The sequence below is a fragment of the Callospermophilus lateralis genome, unplaced genomic scaffold (assembly GCF_048772815.1).
Source record: "Callospermophilus lateralis isolate mCalLat2 unplaced genomic scaffold, mCalLat2.hap1 Scaffold_94, whole genome shotgun sequence".
Lineage (NCBI taxonomy): Eukaryota > Metazoa > Chordata > Mammalia > Rodentia > Sciuridae > Callospermophilus > Callospermophilus lateralis.
In genome coordinates this window covers 4,656,719-4,677,364 of record NW_027517559.1, presented here as the reverse complement: position 1 = coordinate 4,677,364, position 20,646 = coordinate 4,656,719, and the positions used below count along the sequence as shown (strand labels likewise).

The 20,646-nt window shown below is 34.5% G+C and overlaps 1 pseudogene; it reads right to left on the bottom strand.

Moving 5' to 3' along the window:
* Window positions 1-20,646, bottom strand: part of LOC143641288 (EGF-like repeat and discoidin I-like domain-containing protein 3) — a 282,744-nt pseudogene that overhangs the window by 155,062 nt on the left and 107,036 nt on the right.

The window sequence follows — 20,646 nt, the reverse complement described above, 5'->3', positions numbered from 1 at the left end:
TGGTTCTTGTGTTTCAACTGAGCAAGAATAGCTTTCTGTATTCCTAATTTCTAAGGTTCTCTGATGTTCAACTTTCCCCCCTCTGAGTTAACACATAATTGCTAGAGCTTGGAATTGCAAACAAATTCTAATCATTATAATTAATGATAAATTAGAAATACTTTAAAATCAATGAGATTATGAGTTGATAAGCCATATTACAGGAATACATATAGAACAAAATTACTTTCCTGTAGTATGCACAAAATGAACACAAAAATCATGCATTAAATTATTGGCTGCCACTTAACTGTATAATTCTTTTTATAAACACATTTCATTTTCTTACTTTTTGGAAAGAAATTATAACTTTGAGAATAATTTCCTTTAGCTCTAGTTAGACTGGGAAATCTCTTAGCAATCTTCTATGGCTAGCAGATTTGGAGAAATTATTTCAGTCTATGCAGAACAGCTCTCATTATGATAATTTCTAGAAAGATGGATTCAATCATGAGTTATCCTTCCTTAGTCCAAGAAGTAATCTTAAGAGGGAAGAAAACCTGACAAGTACTCATAATTTCACCTACTGTATGAATAAGTGAAATTTTGAATCCTTCATTTGGTAACCAAACTCTGGAAATCTAAAAATAACCTCACAATACCCAAGATAGTTTGCTAACATTCTGATATTTCATGATCACTAACAAGAACTATTTTAGACAGAGTCAGACTGTTAACACTTCTTGATATTCTGACACTGATCACTTTTTAAAAGATAAACATGAATATGGTTATTCACAAGACAGCCACATGTACAGTCAATCTGTAATTTTACTTCCAATTTCTTCAATAGTCTTTATGTTTCTGAGATAAGCATAATCATTTTTTTTCATAATGAAATGGGAGCAGGGGAACAGATTATCAGTGATGAGACTGAAAAGTCACAAATTTAATAGAATCTGGGAAATAGGTTTGGATGTGAATAAGATAGAAGAATATAGGGAAGAATACAATAGGATAATGTACCATCATGTTTATTTATTTATTTACTAAAAATGAGAAGACTTCTCAGAAGCCAAATATGACTACAGAGAAGAAACAGAGGCAGAGAGATATAAATAAAATTATATACTGACTTTATTATCTTTACTAAACTATTCTCAATAATGCATGCCTGTAATCCTAGTGGCTTGGAAGGCTGAGGCAAGAGGATCAGGAATTCAAAGCCACCCTCAGCAAAAAAAAAAAAAAAAAAAAAAAAAAAAAAAAAACTAGGTGCCAAGCAACTCAGTAAGATCATTTCTCTAAATAAAATATAAATAGACATGGGGATGGGACTCAGTGGTCAAGTGCTCCTGAGTTCAATCCCCAGTACCACAAAAAAAAAAAAAAAAAAATACAGGTCCTTTCCAAAAGTGATGAACGGTCTTACATTACTACAACCAAATTCCAAAGTTTATATTCCTTGTTTTTATACTGTAGATTTAATAGGTTAAATGTATGCTAATTACTTGTAAATTTCTCTAAGACATCTAATAGCTTATTTTCAGAAAAATACCAACTTAATTTTTATGTATTATATCTGGACCATAATAACATTAGAATCTTTAGTTCTAAAGGAAAACTATTCCTTGGTTCAAATTCCCCTTTCAGCTACCATTCTCATTCTCCATCCCTACTTATCTCAGTTTTCATCTCAAAACCATTTTTAGGTTTTTACTCTCTGTTTAAATGGTAACTTTTCAGTCTTTCAAGCATCACCTTCTCAGTCTTTGAGATTCATGAACGTAAACACTATTATTTTTTAGGGGTTATATCTTCAGTGCCAAAACCAGAATCTGGTACAAGGTAATTATTAAAATATCGGATGGATAAGTGAGTAAACAAATATATTGTTGAGTGCTTATTTTAGCCATTAAAACTTTCCCCCAATTCTTCTATGCACCAATGTCTAGTGCTTTCTCCACAACTCAAGCAAGACTGATCATCTATAAAGCAACAAGATCATCCATAAAATACATATAATCAATATAAATGCTTATCTACTTTTCCAGCTGGACAGCAATTTCTGCAAATTTCTTTACCATGCATCTTCAACATTCAAGAAACTGTTAGTAAGTACTCAGTAAATTTTTACTTAAGAATACAAGTAAGCTAAGATTTAATTTATGTATATATCTATTGATTTATTTATTTTGGGTGATGGTGGAGATGGAACCTAGAGCAGTACACATGCTAAGCATACGCTCTACCACTCAACTACATCCCTAAGATTTTATTTTTTAATAAAAGTTTGAACACTTATTTTGCCCCCTTTGATTTCATTAACACATAAGTATCTGAGCTGGAAGAGTTTATATTTGTTATTAATTTACTGAATTAGTATACAATATAATAACTACCAAGATTTCTGTCTAGATCTCTAAAACATCCACTGGCAATGGAAATTTGCTATATGAAATGAATGTATGAACACTATATTCCAAACAACACAGTGCTGTCTAGACATGTGAGTAGTTAACTGAAAAGTAATTTGGGCTTAGCCACTGGAGGTCACTCCTAAGGTGCCCTGGAAAGGGAGACAGCACGTAGTGTGTGTATCTGTGCACATCTGTGCCTGGAAAATGTCTACACATTCAAAGATGTGAAGTAGGTGTTGTTGTTGTTGTTTGTTTTTCTTTTTTGGGGGGGAGTTGTTTTGGTTGCTCTCAGAGAATTTTTTCTATTGGCTTTTGCAGATACCAGAAGTGAGTTTTAATAACTCTAAAAGCCTGGGCATACTAAGATATGTGGGTTCATGTGGGAAGAGTTGCATATGTGGGAGACAGAAACACAGAAAGAGTGAGGGAAAGTGGATATTGGAGTACACAGAAGAGTCCAAAAGAAAAAAAGAAGAAGAAGAAGAAGAAGAAGTATCCAAATAAAGTTCAAAAGAAGCAATATTGTCTAATGAATGAAGTTCACAAAATGGAGCATGCCAATTTGGCTTACTATAAGAATGTAAATGATGAGAGGACTGATTGTAAAAGTTGTAAAGCATTTTCTGCATATTTGACAAAAATGTACAAAACTGTACAAATATTTCTTTTAAAATAGGTAGCATCAACTTATAACAAGGCTAATCTAAAGTATTAAGGTTTGTAGTGAAATATTGAAGGGAGATTGTTCTCTAAGCATGCATTTGAAACTCCTTTTCAGATGAACTGCAATGAAGGAATATAAGTTTATCTGTAGAATGAGCAGGGTAAATGTAATTTTAAAAATTGAGACTAAAACCTAAATTTTTCTAAGCAAATATGAATAAGTTTCTTTTCTTGCCTTTGGAAATTAAAAAGAACATTTAGAACTCCATATAATCATAAAATTTATGTGTTTTGAAAAGGATAGAAGAAACTTTGGATGCAAAGAAGAAACTTCTATATTTGATGTAGTAATGAGTAAGTAAAACAAAGCAATGATGACAGTTCACCTATTCTGTCTTTTAAGATATTACCTTAAAACACCCAGTTTCTTGTGTAAAATATTGCTATATCCTATTTTCTTCACTGATGTTAATTAAAAGTAGAGAAGAGTAACCACAAAAGTTTCAGCAAAGCAGATCATTTTCAAATTGAGAAGGCAGAATGGGCTTTAAGAATCTAATGTTCTTTTTTAAAAAAAAATTTTTTAGTTGTAGATGGACAAAATACCTTTATTTTATTTATTTATTTTTATGTGGTGCTGAGGATCGAACCCAGTGCCTCACACGTGCCAGGCAAGCGCTCTGCCACTGAGCCACAACACCAGCCCCTAAGAATCTAATGCTCTGCTGAGCAGTGTGGTACAGCTGTAATTCCAGTGGCTCAGGAGGCTGAGATAGAAGGAGGATTGCAGATTGAAAGCCAGCCTCAAATACAAAATAGGGCTAGGGATGTGGCTCAGTGGTTAAATGTCCCTTAGTTCAATTCCCAATATACTCCCCCCTCCCCAGGGAAAGAATCTAATGTTCCAAGTATTTGGTCCCAATAATTAGTTTTGAAAATATGAAGAAACCTAAGGTAGGCTAGATACTAAAAGCATTACTGCTAATTATTTGGATTTAATAAATAAATTGTATTCTTTTAATATATGCGACTTGAGAAAGAGGATATATAGAAAGATAAGTAACGTAATATGACTATCCTATAGAGGTATCTAACTTCAAAATTGTTTTTGATTTCCCCTTACATTCTGACACCTAAAAAAAATTTAAATAGCAAAATTTATATAAGAAACTACAGATGTTTTAATTTTTAAGATTCTTGTTTTCTATTATTTTAATGGTATAACACCTATATGTGAAATTAAGATTGGTATAACTACTATACTATGTTAAATAACAGTGCAAATACTAACACAAACACATTTATTCCAAGTAACATATACCTGAGTATATCTTAAGAAAGAGTGCTGTTGCATATCAAACAGACATATAGCTTAAGTTAGTTAAACTATACAATGTCTGACTATCAGAGGTCTTTTAATAACATATCACAATAAATATGAATTAAAGTTAATTATATTGCTATCTGAGTCCCCAAAGACTCACTGAATTAAATGAAATATGATAGGGTACTTAGTTTTCAAAATGTTACTGTCCTTAAAAACCTCTCTTCTAATAAAATGATAAATATTGAATTAATGTTTAAAAATATGGCCCAGAAGTTTCAAGTATTTACATAAAATTCTGTGAAGATGCCACTTTTTAAATTATTTAAACACATTTGTCATCGATTCTATATTTTTTTTCAAAGTACTGACAAAAACATAGACTACAAATTTAAGATGTTGCAATTTTTGGTAGTTGGGTTAAAATATAACACCAATATTCTATTCTATTCATATTGTCATAGTAGGAATATTTATAGCTAAATTTTCCTTCAGAAATATATACTCTGAAAGAATACGATTTTCATTTTGGTTCTAAAAATCAAGTGTATATATTTGAAGATGGGGTCAAAGTGGTTACAAATTTTTATTTCTGTGGCACTTTGTCAAATCTCCTAAAATACCGTGAGTTAATGAAAACCTTAAAGAAGATTTATTTTTGAAGTGAATTAAATGAACAAAGTACCTTTCAGCAATAATTTAATTAACTCTTACAGATACAGTCAGACCAATGTTAAAATCTCAAAATGAAAGAAAAATACATTTAAGAAATAAAGTACATGAAAACCCAATAACTAGATAACTAGTGACCAAATATGGTAAATTAATGGTCCTATTTAATTGTTCTACCTTTATTTAACTGACAGTTAATGGGCTCTTACTATGCATAAGTTAGTATTAGAGGTAATCATTAATAACACAAATTGATTACTGACTAAAAATAGTAATGCTTATCTTCTTCAAAACCATTTTCCAAAAGCTATTAAAATACCCAAGTTTTCCAAGGACCGTTATAGTTAACAGATCTTTATGAAAACATATGGTTTCCTTCTATAGAACAGATATAGTCAATTTTGTACTCTTCTTTGTACAGATGTAAAAAATATAATTGTTTTTCAGACTTAATTATAATATTACCTTTAATCAGAGTAGAAAATCCCTGTACAAGTTTACGGAGTATCAAATTGTTTTAAAGTACACCATTTCCCTAATGGAGAGCTATTTAGAAATTCTAAAAGTTACCCTAAATCCATAACTATACATATCAATGAAATAATGCACAGATTAAAATAAAACTTCATTTTGAAATGCAATCAGTGACTCTAATCAATTTTTTCAAAGCAAAGTTTTTGAAAAGATCATGAAGAGTATTGCAGTTGGAATACTGTCCTGTTTAAATTCTTAGAAATATAATGTGTATTTATATTCTAAGAAAAGTAATTATTTAGAACAGCTACAAAGTACAGGTACATATTAACAGGGCCTAAGAAACATACTTTCTTTTTCAACTAACTTCACTTGGAAAAATTAACTTGAAAATTATTTGTTAAATTTGAGAATAAAAAGTTAACTTTTGAGATATAAGGATTGTGTTATATTCAATTATTATTTATAGTGTCTTGAATTATAGTATGAATCACCAAAAATATAAGAAAAAATTTACTTTAGAATGCCACTAATGGAAATATAATTTAATTTAACTGGAAATGATAAAGTTGAGAGTCCTACAGATAAGTAAATCACACTGCAGTCTAACACATAATCTTCATAACACACCAGCCAAATTTGTCAGTCATTCATGAAAACTAAGAGGATAACTACTGAAATGCTTAAATCTTGCACTTACCAACCTCCACAACAATAGAACAGTTGGGATCTGTGAAGCCATCTGGACACTCGCAGGAATAGGAGTCATCAGCCAACCCTGACAAACAGATGCCTCCATTCTCACATGGATTGGGATCACAGATATCACCTGAGGAAAAAGGAACAGAGATTGACTTTTTGTGTTTCAGCAAGAATGAGGGGTTGGCATTGAAACACACTCACACACCACACTGATGTTCCTTGGCAAAGTCACTTTAGTATTTGAATTTGCATATAATGTCTGTAAAATCAATTTGAAACTGTGTGCTTTTAAGACAAATGGTATGTAACAGAGGAAAAATTACACCACAAAAAAAAATTATTGCATCTGCAAGTTATTAATTCAGTTTGGGATTACTTCATTTTTTGTTAAAGAAATATTGTTTAATTCATTTTAAAAAGCTTAACATGAATATGTTGGGTAGACTGGATTCAGAATTAACTATAACAAGTACCTTCTTTGCATTCATACACTCAGCTCCTTAACTCTGTAACTCCTTGCACCAAAGGGGTATAATTTATTTCTGGATACTGAGAAGCTGGGCTTGTCCGTATGATCTGCTCTGGCTAGATCTTAACAGAGATTTGAAAAAGCACATGAAAGTTCCCACATCCTCTTTTGGAACCTCACCCTTGTCATGGGTACCCATTCATGTTAGCTTGCTTGAAAGAAGTGATAGAAACAGAAGAATAAGACAGAAATTGCTATAGAGAAATTAATTACATAATAAGAAATACCTAATATATATAGCCATGGCTTTGGTAGGTTGTAGATGGGATCTGGAATAACAGTCAGGAATGAGCACAGATCTAGAAAAAGTAATTACCAAAGTCACATAGTAAGAAGTAATTGGTAATGGTGTCACCTAATGTAACCTGGGGAATAGAAAATATACCCAGTGAACTTTTGTGTATGAGTAATGAGATTTCTAGGTAGACTGTTAAAATATCACACTTCTTATTACTTGCATGCAATGTGGTACAATAAGAAAGAGAGAGGCTAAATAAAAAGTCAGTTTGAAAATAAAGAAAAGGAATATAGAGGAACCATGACTTGTGCCAGAAAATACAACTATTTCTCATCTCTAGCCTCTCAAACTAGTAAATGACCAAATGTAAAACTTTTCCAGTTGAAGTTGGAGTTGGAAGGATAATCTCTACTAAATAAAAGTGCATCTAGAGCTAGGTGCAGTGGTACACACCTGTAATCTCAATGACATAGAAGGCTGAGGCAGGCAGGAGGATCGCAAGTCCAAAGCCAGCCTCAGTAATTTAGTGAGGCCCTAAGCAATTTAGTGAGACAAACATCTCAAATTTTAAAAACAAGTAAATGAATAAAATAAAAAGGACTATGATGTGGCTCAGTGGTAAAAAGTGCTTTGGGGGCTCAATCCCCAGTACCAAAAACAAACAAAAAGCTATCTAGAAATCTTAAGGATTATTCCTGAGCTTCCTGGCACACCTAACATAGAACTGAGTAAGTTTGGAATGAAAAACCAGTTTTCAGACAGAATCATAGGTGTGCTTTACTGCACAAGGTTCTTAAATCATATTCCTAGAAGCCCCTTCAGTTTTGAAAGGTACTCCATAGGTGCAAGTACCACCTCCTGTACTCAAAGAGAATGGGGCTTTTCAAAATTCACAAAAGCATTTGGGCCCTAACGTCATGCTAATATATATTTCTTAGGAACTGTATTCCCTCAGAAGAGCTTTCCCAACCAAAAGTCACTTCAATTTTCTTCAGATTAACCACATTAAAATTTTAGAAAAAAGTAAAAATGGGAGTTGAAACTTTTGTCAAAATTATAAAGCATTTTATTAGCTACAATAAGATAATCAACAAAAATAGTATATTAGCACTAGTGCAGATATTAGAAAATAATAATAAATGAGGAGTAAATGAGCAAGTAAAATGATAGTGTTTGGGAATGTCAAGGTATTTCCTACGGTTGGGACATGGAGTGTTTGCCTGGGAATGACTGAAAAAGTGTACATATCTCTGATCAGGGAAGATTAAAAATTATGTTGTAATTTATGAGGAGTCAATTAATGTTTTGGCTTGGTGAGATCAATTTGTGAAAACGACTTCAGCAGTATTTCACAGAGTACATTCTGAATGGGAAAGTTGGTGACTAATGAAGATATTTCCATAGGCTTTCTATCTGTTTATATGTGTAGCTAGCTATCTAGCCACTTGACTATCCTTCCATTAGTCTATCCCTCTGTTCTCTGAGTATCTACTGAAGTAAGTACTGAACATATCAAACTAATGAGAGCCTTCACCCTGGAGAAGTACAGAGCATAGTAGGGGAGAGTGAAAAATGCAGAAACAATTACAATTATAGCACAGAGTCATAAGACCTGTGTTTATTATAGATGACTGAATGAGGGATCAATAGACACTTCAAAAGGGATTCACTACTGTGAGGTGAGGAAAATAAGGAGAAGGTACATGTTCAACATGCAGGCAAAGGGAATAATATATTCAAAGAAAAAAAAATCACGGCCAATTCCAGGAACTTCACATAGACTGATACAGCTACGGCAGAGATGTGTACGAGGGACAGACAGTGATGAAGTAAGAATAAGATAATACACAAAAGGATTTGTATGTAGTGTCAGAATTGTTGGCATTTATCTCTAAGTGATGAAAAATCACAAAAGGACATTAGGCATGGGAAAGGACAGCACTCCATCTATGTTGAGGAATGATCCCTCAGATGGCAGCACTGTGTTGGAATAGATGAAGGAAGCAAAGCTGATGACCAAAGAACAAAGCATTAAGCTTTTGAAGTAGTCCCAGCAAAAAAATTATGAGCATTGTCTTGACTCAACTTAAAGGTGACTATGGAGAGTGAAAGCAATAGTGGCATCATTTTTAAAGTATTTTTTAGTTGTAGATGAACACAATATCTTTACTTTATTAATATTTATGTGGTGCTGAGGATCAAACCCAGTGCCTCACACGTAAGGGGCAAGTGCTCTACAACTGAGCTACAACCCCAGCCCCTAGGGGCATCATTTAATCTCAAATACAGCTAATAAATGCTAGGTAGTGAAACAAAAAATGAAAATCACTGCCTACCGGTTAAGTAACAAACCTAAACACACAGGTATCATTGTTGAGATATTTTTGGTAAAGTTCCCATCATTTATATGTAATATCATGCCCGTCTAACTTTGATGTAAGCAGCACAGCTTTACAGTTAGACTGACAGCACTTCCCTCACTAACTCCCAATAGCACATGACGATGAGCATTAACCCCCCAAACATTTTTTCAGTGTCAGTCATAATCCTATATATTTTCCACATTTCCATAAAGAGGAGTTCTACATTCCCCAGACCAGGATCTGTTGGTACAGCAATGTCCATGGGGACAAGTCAAGATGTAGATGTTTGTATTGATTTATTTATGCTGACAGAAGCAGTGTCTATGGAAGAAAGACAAAATCCAAACAGTATTCTAGAGGCTTTCTGGCATACCAGATTGTATTAACATATTTATTCAAAATCAAGTAGCTCTGATTGAGATTTCACCCTCTCTTGCAGCCATTTTTTCTGCTCAGTGCACCTACTGGTGTTGGTGTACAGTCCTCAGACACCCAGGCTACGTGAGGCTGGCGTTTCTTGTCCCTTTGATTATCCCATCATTCTGGAAAATTTTTTGCTATCTTAAGAAAACTTTCATGGCACCCATCCTGTCCTTTCTAGACAATAATACTCAATCTAGTTAGTCTCCTACCACACATGCGTGTTAGTTATATGAAGCTTTTGCGGTCAGAATGAGACAGAATGGTTATACTCTTGTTATGTCTTATAGATGCCACCTATTGTTTAGTTGACCTCTTTTTCTCTTTTGTCTTTACACTTTTTTGTTCTTCCTTTTTTTCTTATGTCTACTTATTTCTAATACAATATAAGACTTGTGAACATTCATTTTTAAGAGAAAAATTTATATGCATTTTTATGTACATCTTGATATTTTAGAGATTATGTATACCTTGTGGAATGACTAAATCTAGTTAATTAACATAATCATTACCTCACAGTTACCATTCTGTGGTGAGAACCCTTTATATACACTTTGTTAGAATATTTTAAGAATACAATATATTGTTAGCCAAGTGCAATGGCGTATGCCTATAATCCCAGCAACTTGGGAGGCTGAGACAGGAGGATATCAAGTTTAAGACTAGGTTCAACAGCTTAGAGAGGCACTAAGAAACACAGTAAGACTCTTTTAAAATAAAAAGTTAAAAATAAAAGGCACTGGATATGTGGTTCAGTGGTTTAGTGCCTCTGGGTTCAATCCCTGATACAAAAAAGAAAACAAACAAGCAAAAAGCCAATATATTGTTAACTGTAGTAACCATGCTCTTTCTTATCTCCATCACTAATATTTATATAGTATCTTTTTCAAAGGGAGAAAAGAGATGATAGATTTGTCCAAAATGATCTTGTGTCCAAATTGAGAAGGGGATTGAAGGAGGACAAGAAATATAGTGCTTACCTACATGACAAGATGTGTAACAAGTAATACATCTTTATGAGGATGTATAACAGGTTCAGTTTTAAAGAGTATTATATTTGAAAAGCCTATAGGATACCTAAAATAAAATATACAATAAAGCTATTGAATATGCACATGTAGAATTGGAGACATTTTGCTTCAACATAAATTAAGTGTGAATGTTAACACCAAATGTCCAGTGGGAGTTTGTAGGAAAGGAAAGGGAGGTCAGGAAGGGAGAGAAAGGGAGAACTTCCGGCACAGCAACCAATATGTGAAGAAAAGAAGGAAATTAGTTTGGGGCCCTTTCCTCTTCAACATAAATGTTCAGTTTATATCAAGGCCTGCCTGAGATTAAGGAAGGCCCCACAAGTAATGGTATTAAATGGTTAACGGCTGCATAAAACAACATTTTTGGCTCTGGACAAAGTAGAGAATAGACAATAGCAGCTCACAAAATATACCCAGGGTAATGGTAGGTTCTGCTTGTAATCGGTTTCTCTATACCCAGTTAATAAAAGCATCCCTGTGCCAGTTGGGTTGTCCGGAGAGTAAAAGCTAAAATGAAGTTAAGAGTGTAAAACGTTTATAAGAGGTGATGACTGTGAACGATAAAATAATAAGGAAGCCAATATGGGCAGGAAAAGTCTCCATCTGTGACACAGATCTGCCACCTCTGAGAAGAAATAAAGAAAAAGGGACAGGAGTGATAGAAACAGGATTGAACAGGAAGAGCCTCCATCCACAAGACAGACTTGACAAAGTCTTAGCCAATTCAGCAGGAAGCTCCAGCGCAAAAGTTCTCTTTAGAGGAATCCCAAGAGGTCTGGAATAGCCAGGCATGTGCCCTCTTACCACATACAATAATTGGCTGGAAGCAGTCCCAGCAGAGACTCTCAAGTTCAAGTGAGATTCCGAAAGTTCTGCACAAGAAGACTATCAGTTCTCTCAATTGCTGGTAACTTTTCAGCATGTTTTCTCTTAAAGGGAAGTTGGAGTAGTGCACCTCCGTGTAACATCATGCCCTTCACTCTAAAAGCTGTCCTGTTTCCAGTAAGTGATGTAATTTTATGTCTTAACCTGTTATTTTCTGTACAGTCATTATCCCAGTGGGTGACACAGATGTAGGTTGATACCTTCAGAGAAAACAAGCTCTCCCTGGCTGGAATTTGATGTTCAATTAAAATACACTGTAGGGACTTCTGATTCCCTGTAATTCAAGTAATCTAAGGTATTATCAGCTCAGGAAAGAAATAGTGATTAAAATGCAATAAACTCCTGGACTTTAAATCAATGATTTTCTCTATTGGTTTATTTCTTCATAGGTGTGTTGGTAGAGTCTTAAAACTACAATGGCAACCAGCACAAAGCAGATTCAATAAAGCAAAACAAGGCAATACAAGATTTCAGGGTTCTCTATCCCACTGTCAGCAATCTCTTAAAATACACCTCTGCATATTGTAATCTGTGTGCAGCATTATACTTTGATGTTTCTTGGCTGCCTGGCCTTACCTGCTTTAGATTAGGACAGATGTGTTTAATTTTATTCTAACTATGTTTTATGGTTCCATCTGCAGTTTATGGCAGACTCAGGCAAATTAAGCTGATGCCGGTTTCCCTTTTGGCAATGGAACGAAGCAATTATTTTTCCCAGGGGCAAGAAATCATTGCAGGCTAAATTTAACTTACTGTTTGCCTGCTTTATCCACCCACTCTTCAGGGTTCTGAGCAGACTGGATGATCAGCATATATTCAGTATTGACGTCACTCTTCTTACTGACCTACTACTTGTTGCCAGTCACCTCATGCTTAAAGGTGGTTCATTTCATTTCATCATCTATTTGCAATTCAAGATCTTTTATTCTGGACAGCAAAGTGTATAAGCATCCATAAAATATCATGCATTACCACAGAATACAATGTGAAGCAAATAAAACCCCTAAAATCTTTACCTTTATTATTGTGGTTGTACTTTTTTGGGGAACTCAAATATATATATATATATATATATATATATATATATATATATATATATATATATATATATATATATATCTATATCTACATACATAAGACTATGCAACTTCTAATTCCATCTAAAGAAGAAAATTCTATAATAGTTACACTCTGGGAATCAGTTGGACAAGACAGCTAATTTATTTCACTGACATTTAAGCTCTCAGATGGTTTATGTTTTCAGGCTTTTGATATGTTATTGTCTGTCTCCAGTTCACATATCAGAGAATCACTGACTCATTCATCATATATTCATGCGCCAGGCACTGCAGTAGACACCAGGAGTACAGCTGAGATAAAGCACATAAGGTCCCTGCACTTGTAAGAATTTATATTAAAGTGCAGGAAAAGTGTTGCCCACTGTAATAATAGAGGAAGGAAACAGACTGATAAGAGAGTAAATAGAACTGGTTGCCTAACACAGTCAAGTAATGTCTTCATTTGAGGTGAAAATCAAAGGATAAGCATAAACCAGCAATATTAAAGCTAAGGAAGAGTATTCTAGGTCAAAGGAACACAAAATGTTCAGCTATATTCTAGGCAAGAGAGTGATGACATCGGGGGAACAGAAAGGAGGCCAGCCTATCTGCTGAACAGTAAGAAAATGCCTGAAAATGTTTATTGTCTGAAACTCACGTTTAACAGAAACTGATATGTAACTTAACGGTACTGGCCAAATGATGTTTTGTATTGTGTGCATGTACAAATATGTAACAACAAATCCCACCATTATGTAAAACAAACTATAAAGCACCAATTAAAAATATGGGGAAAAAAGTCTCACATTTGATCTTCTGTGTTCATGACAGTCAAGGGCAATTTGCTAAATTTATTCTTTATAGGTATTAAACACTTTCTGAAAATAGACTCTTTTATTTTAATGTTAATGTATTTTACATTTATATTTTAATATCTTTCTTAAATATTAATGCAATTATATAGTACGGCTAATGTGTTTCTATATTTAGAAAGTCAAATTAATATTAGTAATTTATTTGAAAGAATGCATGTTTCTCTATATTCTCTGTTCCATTAGCAGTACTAGCACCTACTTGAATATGTCTGTATGATCATTCCTGACTTCTCTCCACTTGTGCAAATAAACCTGTGTACAGATGTAAATTAACAACTTAAACATGGTAACATATCACTCAAACATTTTACTTCACTGACACAGATATTGCTTAATTACTTCAATAACTCTGAAAACTAAATGTTAAGGATATTAGCACACATATTTATATGCAAGGAACTAAAACACAGAGATCATTTAAGTTCAAGTTCTACACCTATGACAATGCAGGTCCGAGTATTACAGCCTCATCTTCTATTTACTGCTCTCCCATTGAATTTGGCAAATATAATATCATTTCATTAAAAAACCAAAACAAAATAAAAGCTTTGCTTTCAATGGTACAAGTCAGAATTTTGAAACATACATAAATAAAGTACTTGGCAACATCAGCCAACTCTAGTACACAAGTGAGCAATAACTCTACTTAAAATGAGATAAAGTACATAAGAATTTGCATAGTTAAACTGGAAAAAACTCACAGAAAATGTTAGCACCCGTGTGACTTATTGTCTATGAAACTGTGTGAACAAAACAAATGTCATTTTTGAATCCACAATAGGCCTCTCAATTTATGTCCTTGCCTCTTGAGAGAACGTTAGTGTTGAATATTAACATTTTAGATGTATACACTGATGAGTTTAACTCAGATTTTCATTTTAAAACTTTCTCTCACAAACTAAAGCTTCTGACTCTGGCCAAAACATATTTTTTTAAAAAAACTAGTTTAAAGGTAAGATCTGACTCTTACCTTTATATCTGCTTAAAAATTAAATTCTAGCTAATATAGCATACCATCCTGCAATTAAGGAAGAACAGAGAGGAAAATAAAATAAAAATTTCAATAGATATAAGTGTATCTGCATTAATAGGATCTGCCATCTTAATGGTAAATCATTTGACATTCTTGTAGTGAATGACTATCCAATTTATAATGTACTTCCATTTCCACAGAATCCATAGTCAGTCATGGAAGACTCAAATCAGATACATGAACAAATAAACCTCTTAAACTTCAATGTACTCAAAACCACACTGGTGCTCATTTAAAGCAGGATGTAACTCAGTTCTTGCTTACAAGTTTTTCTCACTATTTATTAAGTGATTTTCTTTTTAGATAATTTTCTAAATGCTAATAGTATAGTGGCCTGAAAAAAAAATAGAAGAAAGTCAGCAACAATTATCAAGTGATGACCATTTGAATTTTACATCTGATAACATGAGGCTTCAATCAAGGCAACTAGATAAAAAGACAAAATATTTTGGTCTCTAACATTTTGAAAGAGAATCTTCTGGTATGTTTCGTATTTTAAAAACACTCTTGAGACTCCCTTAAAATAACAGAACCTAGAATTTTTAGAAGTGAAAAGTACATTAGAGACTATCTAACCCAGTGGCTCTGAAACTTAGCTGCATTTTAGAATCACAGGGGAACTTTTCAAATGCCTGATGCCCAGTTGGATTAAATCAGGAACATAGGAGGTAGAAGCACGTTTCTTAAAGCTCACCCAAAGACTTCAAAATATTAAAGAAAGAAAAAGAAATAGGGGAAGGTGAAAAAGGAAAGAAAAAATATAAGGAGAAAGGCAGAATGAAGGATGGAAGTTAATTTTCATTTTCCTGCTTCTGATAACATTTCTTTATGAGAAACTATTCTTTATTATTTTCCTAACCATAAGTTAGAGGGAAAAAATTATTTCCAGAAATCTACAACTGACAAATCACATGTATATGGGCACTCACAATATTAAAACAGAAGAACTACTGTTTAATGTTAACATGTATTGAATCCCTATAACTTGAATTAGCTTAAATTTGATAAATATTCAGATAATTCAACATATAGTATAATTTTCAAGGTTTTCTAAAATTAATTTATGTACTTATTTCCTTATGGTACTGTAGATTGAACTGAGTGGTATTCTACCACTGAAATGCATCCCAGCCTTTTTTCATTTTATTTTGAGAGAGGATCTCACTAAGTTGCCCAGGACCAACCTTAAAATTGAAGCTTTCCTGACTCAGCCTTCCAAGTCACTGGAATTACAGCTGTGTACCACCAGGTCTGGATCAAGAATTCTTAACTTAAATATTACTACCTATGAAGAATATCCATGCAGTTATTAGATGATACTATTAAGTCATAATTGCATCACATACCATAATTGCATCACCACGGACAAACACATGTTCTCAGAATCTAGTAAAATATACAAATACACCAAGAGGTAGTTACCACTGCACGTTAAGGCTAAAGCAAGCACAAACAAGGGGCATCAAACTCAGAGTCATTGACCCTCAATTTGAGAACAACATAAGAGTGTCACATGCTGATTGATGCTAGCTTGTTAGTTTTGATTAAGGATTTGATTTCCTTTGATGACCTGGATGAAGGAGTTTTGGGTATCCATTCCAGCCTGCCCTTGATTGAGGAAAAAAATGGGAATAATGTATCAGAATCAATGATTCATAACTCTTTGAATTTAATTAAAAACATTTCAGCTTGTAATGTGGAACACACCATTGGATTAAGAAAGTCAGAGGGCTAGACTTGAAATCTTATTCTGCCACTCACTATTATAGTTATTTTGTTCTCTGCTGACTTGTCTAAAAAGTGACAATTGGTAAAAATCAAATGCCAAACACGTGTTACACGTTTTAGCAAAGCTCTTGGCATATAAAACATTCAATAAAAGTCATCAAAGTTGATATGAAAGTTGATGGGATATAAGGTTGTAAATGTATTCTAAATGGCAGAAAACTGCTGGTGTTTTGGTGCTGATGAGAGGCAGCTACCGTAAAAGGCAAGATTATGGAGAACTCTGTAGAAAAGGGATAGTCAGAAGGATGTAGGAATGTTGGGGGGGCGGTAATAAGACGGATGAGTCTTTTTGCTCAAAGGAAGTCATTAAGTGGAATAATTCAATTTGACCTGAAGGGACAAAATTTAAGAAGTTTGTGCCTGGATCTGTATGTTTGTAGATGCCGGGACACAAAGAAAGGACATCCCATCTGGTGTTGTCTGTGAGGTAGACAGCTGAAACTGTGATGGGATCAGAAGTTTGAGAGAAGTAGAAAGTAACCTTCACTTCCAATAGTTAGTAGATCATTGCCTGGAGAACAGAAAAAAAAGAAAAAAAGACCAAAGGGCTGAAGTTCCAATTGAAATGGGAGACAGGAACTGTCAATGGCACCATGTACTCAATCACATATCTGGTTACAGCTCAATAGTTGGGGTGGTGGAAAGACTCAGTAGGGCCTGATCCAGCCTTGGGGCTTTATCAGACAGGCATGGTAAGGATCAACAGAGGACAGGAATGATTTCTGACTGCTTCGAATTAAAAAAAAAAAATGCAGAAGATGGACTTGCAGAATTGTATTGAGAAACTGATGTGACTCCATTTTTGAGAAACCAGCCTCTACTTCAGAGCAGGGCCAGTCCAAAGGAGGGGGTGGGGAATGACCCTAGTCCTTGGAAAACCCATTCCTAGGCACATAAAGTACCCTGCTGAGTCATTTGTCCATACCAGATGTCCTTGACTCAGCAAATGCAAGTTCCTGAAGAGACCAAAAGAATGCTTGAGGCCTAATTCGGACCACCAATCAGAGTGAGACAGGGAAAATATCTGAAATGCCAGGTGACACTCCCAGTAGTTTTGATAACAAACAGTAGTGATTGATAACATGATTAGGTCACCCTTCAGTTTAGCCTATACACTCTTGCAACACCTCCCAGCCTAAACCAATCAGTTCAAATGTATCCACCACTTGAATTAACCAATCACCCCTACTGGACTAGTTCCGCCAATGAATGTGCTAATCAATGTTAAGAGTTGTTGTTTGATATTCCTGCAGTGTGAAATGATTTGTGTGTGATATTGTGACACATAGAGTATCCCCACCTATAAAATCTCACTGAACTAAGGGTCAGGACTCACTCCTTAGGACCGCTTCTTCAAAAATGGTTGTGAGTCCAGGCTGCAGCTTGCAATAAACACTCTTGTGTGATTGCATCGGATTCGGCTCCTGGAGGTCTACTGGGGTCCCATGAATCTGGCATTACAGTATGCTTTTAAATTATATTTTTATAATGATACAAAAATATAAACCTAGTGAATTTTTCTTCCAGATAATACTGCAGTTCTTCATTTGACAGGAGAGGGCAAACTAAAAGAATTTGGCTGCTGTATATAAAGAATGCAGCACAATCATGTTGGTACCAAATAGTCCATCAATCCCTGTCAAGCACACAAACTCACATTGACTTTATAAAAACAATCAGGTGCTACAAAGATGAAATTCAGTGTCATGTCCAACTGTGGATGTTCATTTCAGTTTTTTTCCTTATCTAGATCTTAGATCACGCATTCTGCCTTTTCAAAGTGTAAAGATGGTCACCCCAATATAAAAACAATCTAAGGAAGACAAGTCATTCACAAATCAGCTAACTTAATCACTTATCACGCATCAAGTGTTGTAGGCCAAACAGAAAACAGGACATTTTATTAATCACTAGATAAACATTCTATTAATTTTTTTAAATTTCTTTAAAATATTTTTTTAGTTATAGATGAACATAATACCTTTATTTATTTATTTATTTTTTATTTTTATGTAGGGCTGAGGATCCAACCCAGTACCTCACATATGCGAGGCAAGCACTCTGCCACTCAGCTACAACCCCATCCCTATTCTATCAATTCTTGAGGAAAGATATGTCAAGTGAAAATTAATGGAAAAAAATTCAGCCTTTCTTTTCTCTTTAGAATATATTTTTAAATTTCATAATTTAAGATAGTGGTAGATGAATCAATTTATAATTGTGGCATATAAAAATTGAAGAATATATTTTGCTGCTTTAAAGGCAGTCCCAACTACTTATTGCCAGTATGTCAAAACAGTCTCCTCACACAACAATGTAAACTGTGACACCAAATATGACTCCACAGATTTATCCCCTTTGGTAGTTGGAGGAAACAAACATTACAACTGGACATCTTCCAACATCAAGCAAAAAAAAAAAAAAAAAAAAAAAAAAAAAAAAAAAAAAAAAAGACCATAAACACTTAGTTAGGTTATAGAATTGAACTTGTATTTTAAAAGTCAGATTTAGATCTGTGTAAAATTTTGTTAAAAAGGAATGAGTTTATATTGATATTTTGCAGCAAAATTTTTACATGAAGTCAGTACTTTATAAAATAATGGATGCATACTCTAATTGGAGAGATAGTCTAAATTTCAGAATTTAAATCTCTTTATCCACAGCCACAACAGTCTTAGGTAACAGAAACATGAATCATTTCAACAGGGCACTCCTCTGTAGATGTGCTTACTGATAAGCATGAGATCAAATGAGCTCTTTACTTCTTCAAACAAACATGGAATTTGTTATTCAGATTTAATGGCTATATAGACAATGTGTTTTCCTAATTTAAGGGAGTTTCTGACACAGAAAGACAACTGAGCAATTAACTCAATGGTAGTCAGAAATTATGGGTGTTCTTGGTTTGCAACCCATGTCAAGTTATTCCTGCTAACACTCCAATTTGCATCTTTATAGGGACCAAGATGACTTTAAGGAGAGAAGCAAAGTGACCTTTCTTCAGGAGTTCCTGACGCCTTAATGGAACTCCATTTAGAATATTAGTACTTTCCTATTACGTAGACCTAAGAAATACCCTGGAAGTGAGACTTTGCTACCCTTCTGACCTACTAAACAGAAATGTGACTTGCTCAAAGGAAGTCATTAAGCACAGAAATGAACAACTATTTTACAGAGCCTGTATGCATTTTAAAACCCATTGCCTCCATCCTGTCAGTAGTCTCCATGTGAGACTGCACAGATATTCAGTCTCTGCAGGACCCCTGTCCTCATTTTTGTGAAATTGATACTCACCAGCTCCTTCCCAATCCCTGAACCAGCCCTGACTGTAAAGGGAAGGATTTAAGCAGTCATATTCCAAACCAGAACCTAGTACCACTTTTTCTATGATCTCGTTTGTCTCTCCTTTTCTTGTGGGCTAAATTACTCTCGAAAACATTTTCCCAGTCATCCTCAGGAGAGCAGTGGTCTGAGTGCAGTTTCGCACAATGTGGGGCACAGGACTTCAAAGCCTCTAAACCCTTGGGAAACTCCCCATTCCAAGTCCTGGGTAGTTCTCCCGCCACATGCCTAAAGCAGCAAGTAATTAACACCGATGAGAATACCTTCTGTCCCCCCAAAGTTGGAAAACAAGAAACTATCTTGAAGCACTTTTGTAAAAACCCTCTTTTGTGCTTTCTCCTCTCTCCATTCCCATGATTCATACCTATCCTTAGGCCTAAAATCAAGCAAACTTTTTCTCAAATATTTTTCAACACAAATCTTCTCTATGCTCAAACTTCCAAATTTAATTTGACCTTCAGTTATTTTGCTCCATTACTTACGCTGTTATAAATTTTCATTATTTTATAGTAAGAATTGACCAGAACCACTGTAGAGGAAGAAAGGTTTATTCAGGATCTCACGGTTTCAGAGGTCTCCATCCTCTGTTCCTCAGGGCTCATGATGAGACATGAGAGGGAGAATGTGGCAGAGGGAAGCGGCTCACATGGTGATCAGTAAGCAGGGAGAGACTCCACACTCCAGATACAAAGTATATATCCCATAGCCATGCCCCCAGTGAACCACTTCGTCCATCAACACCTCACCTGTCTCCAGTTACCACCCAGTTAATCCCATCAGGGACCAATTCAGGGACTGATTGGATGTAACCTAATCTTTTCTCCTCCAAACTTTCTTGTATTGTCCCACA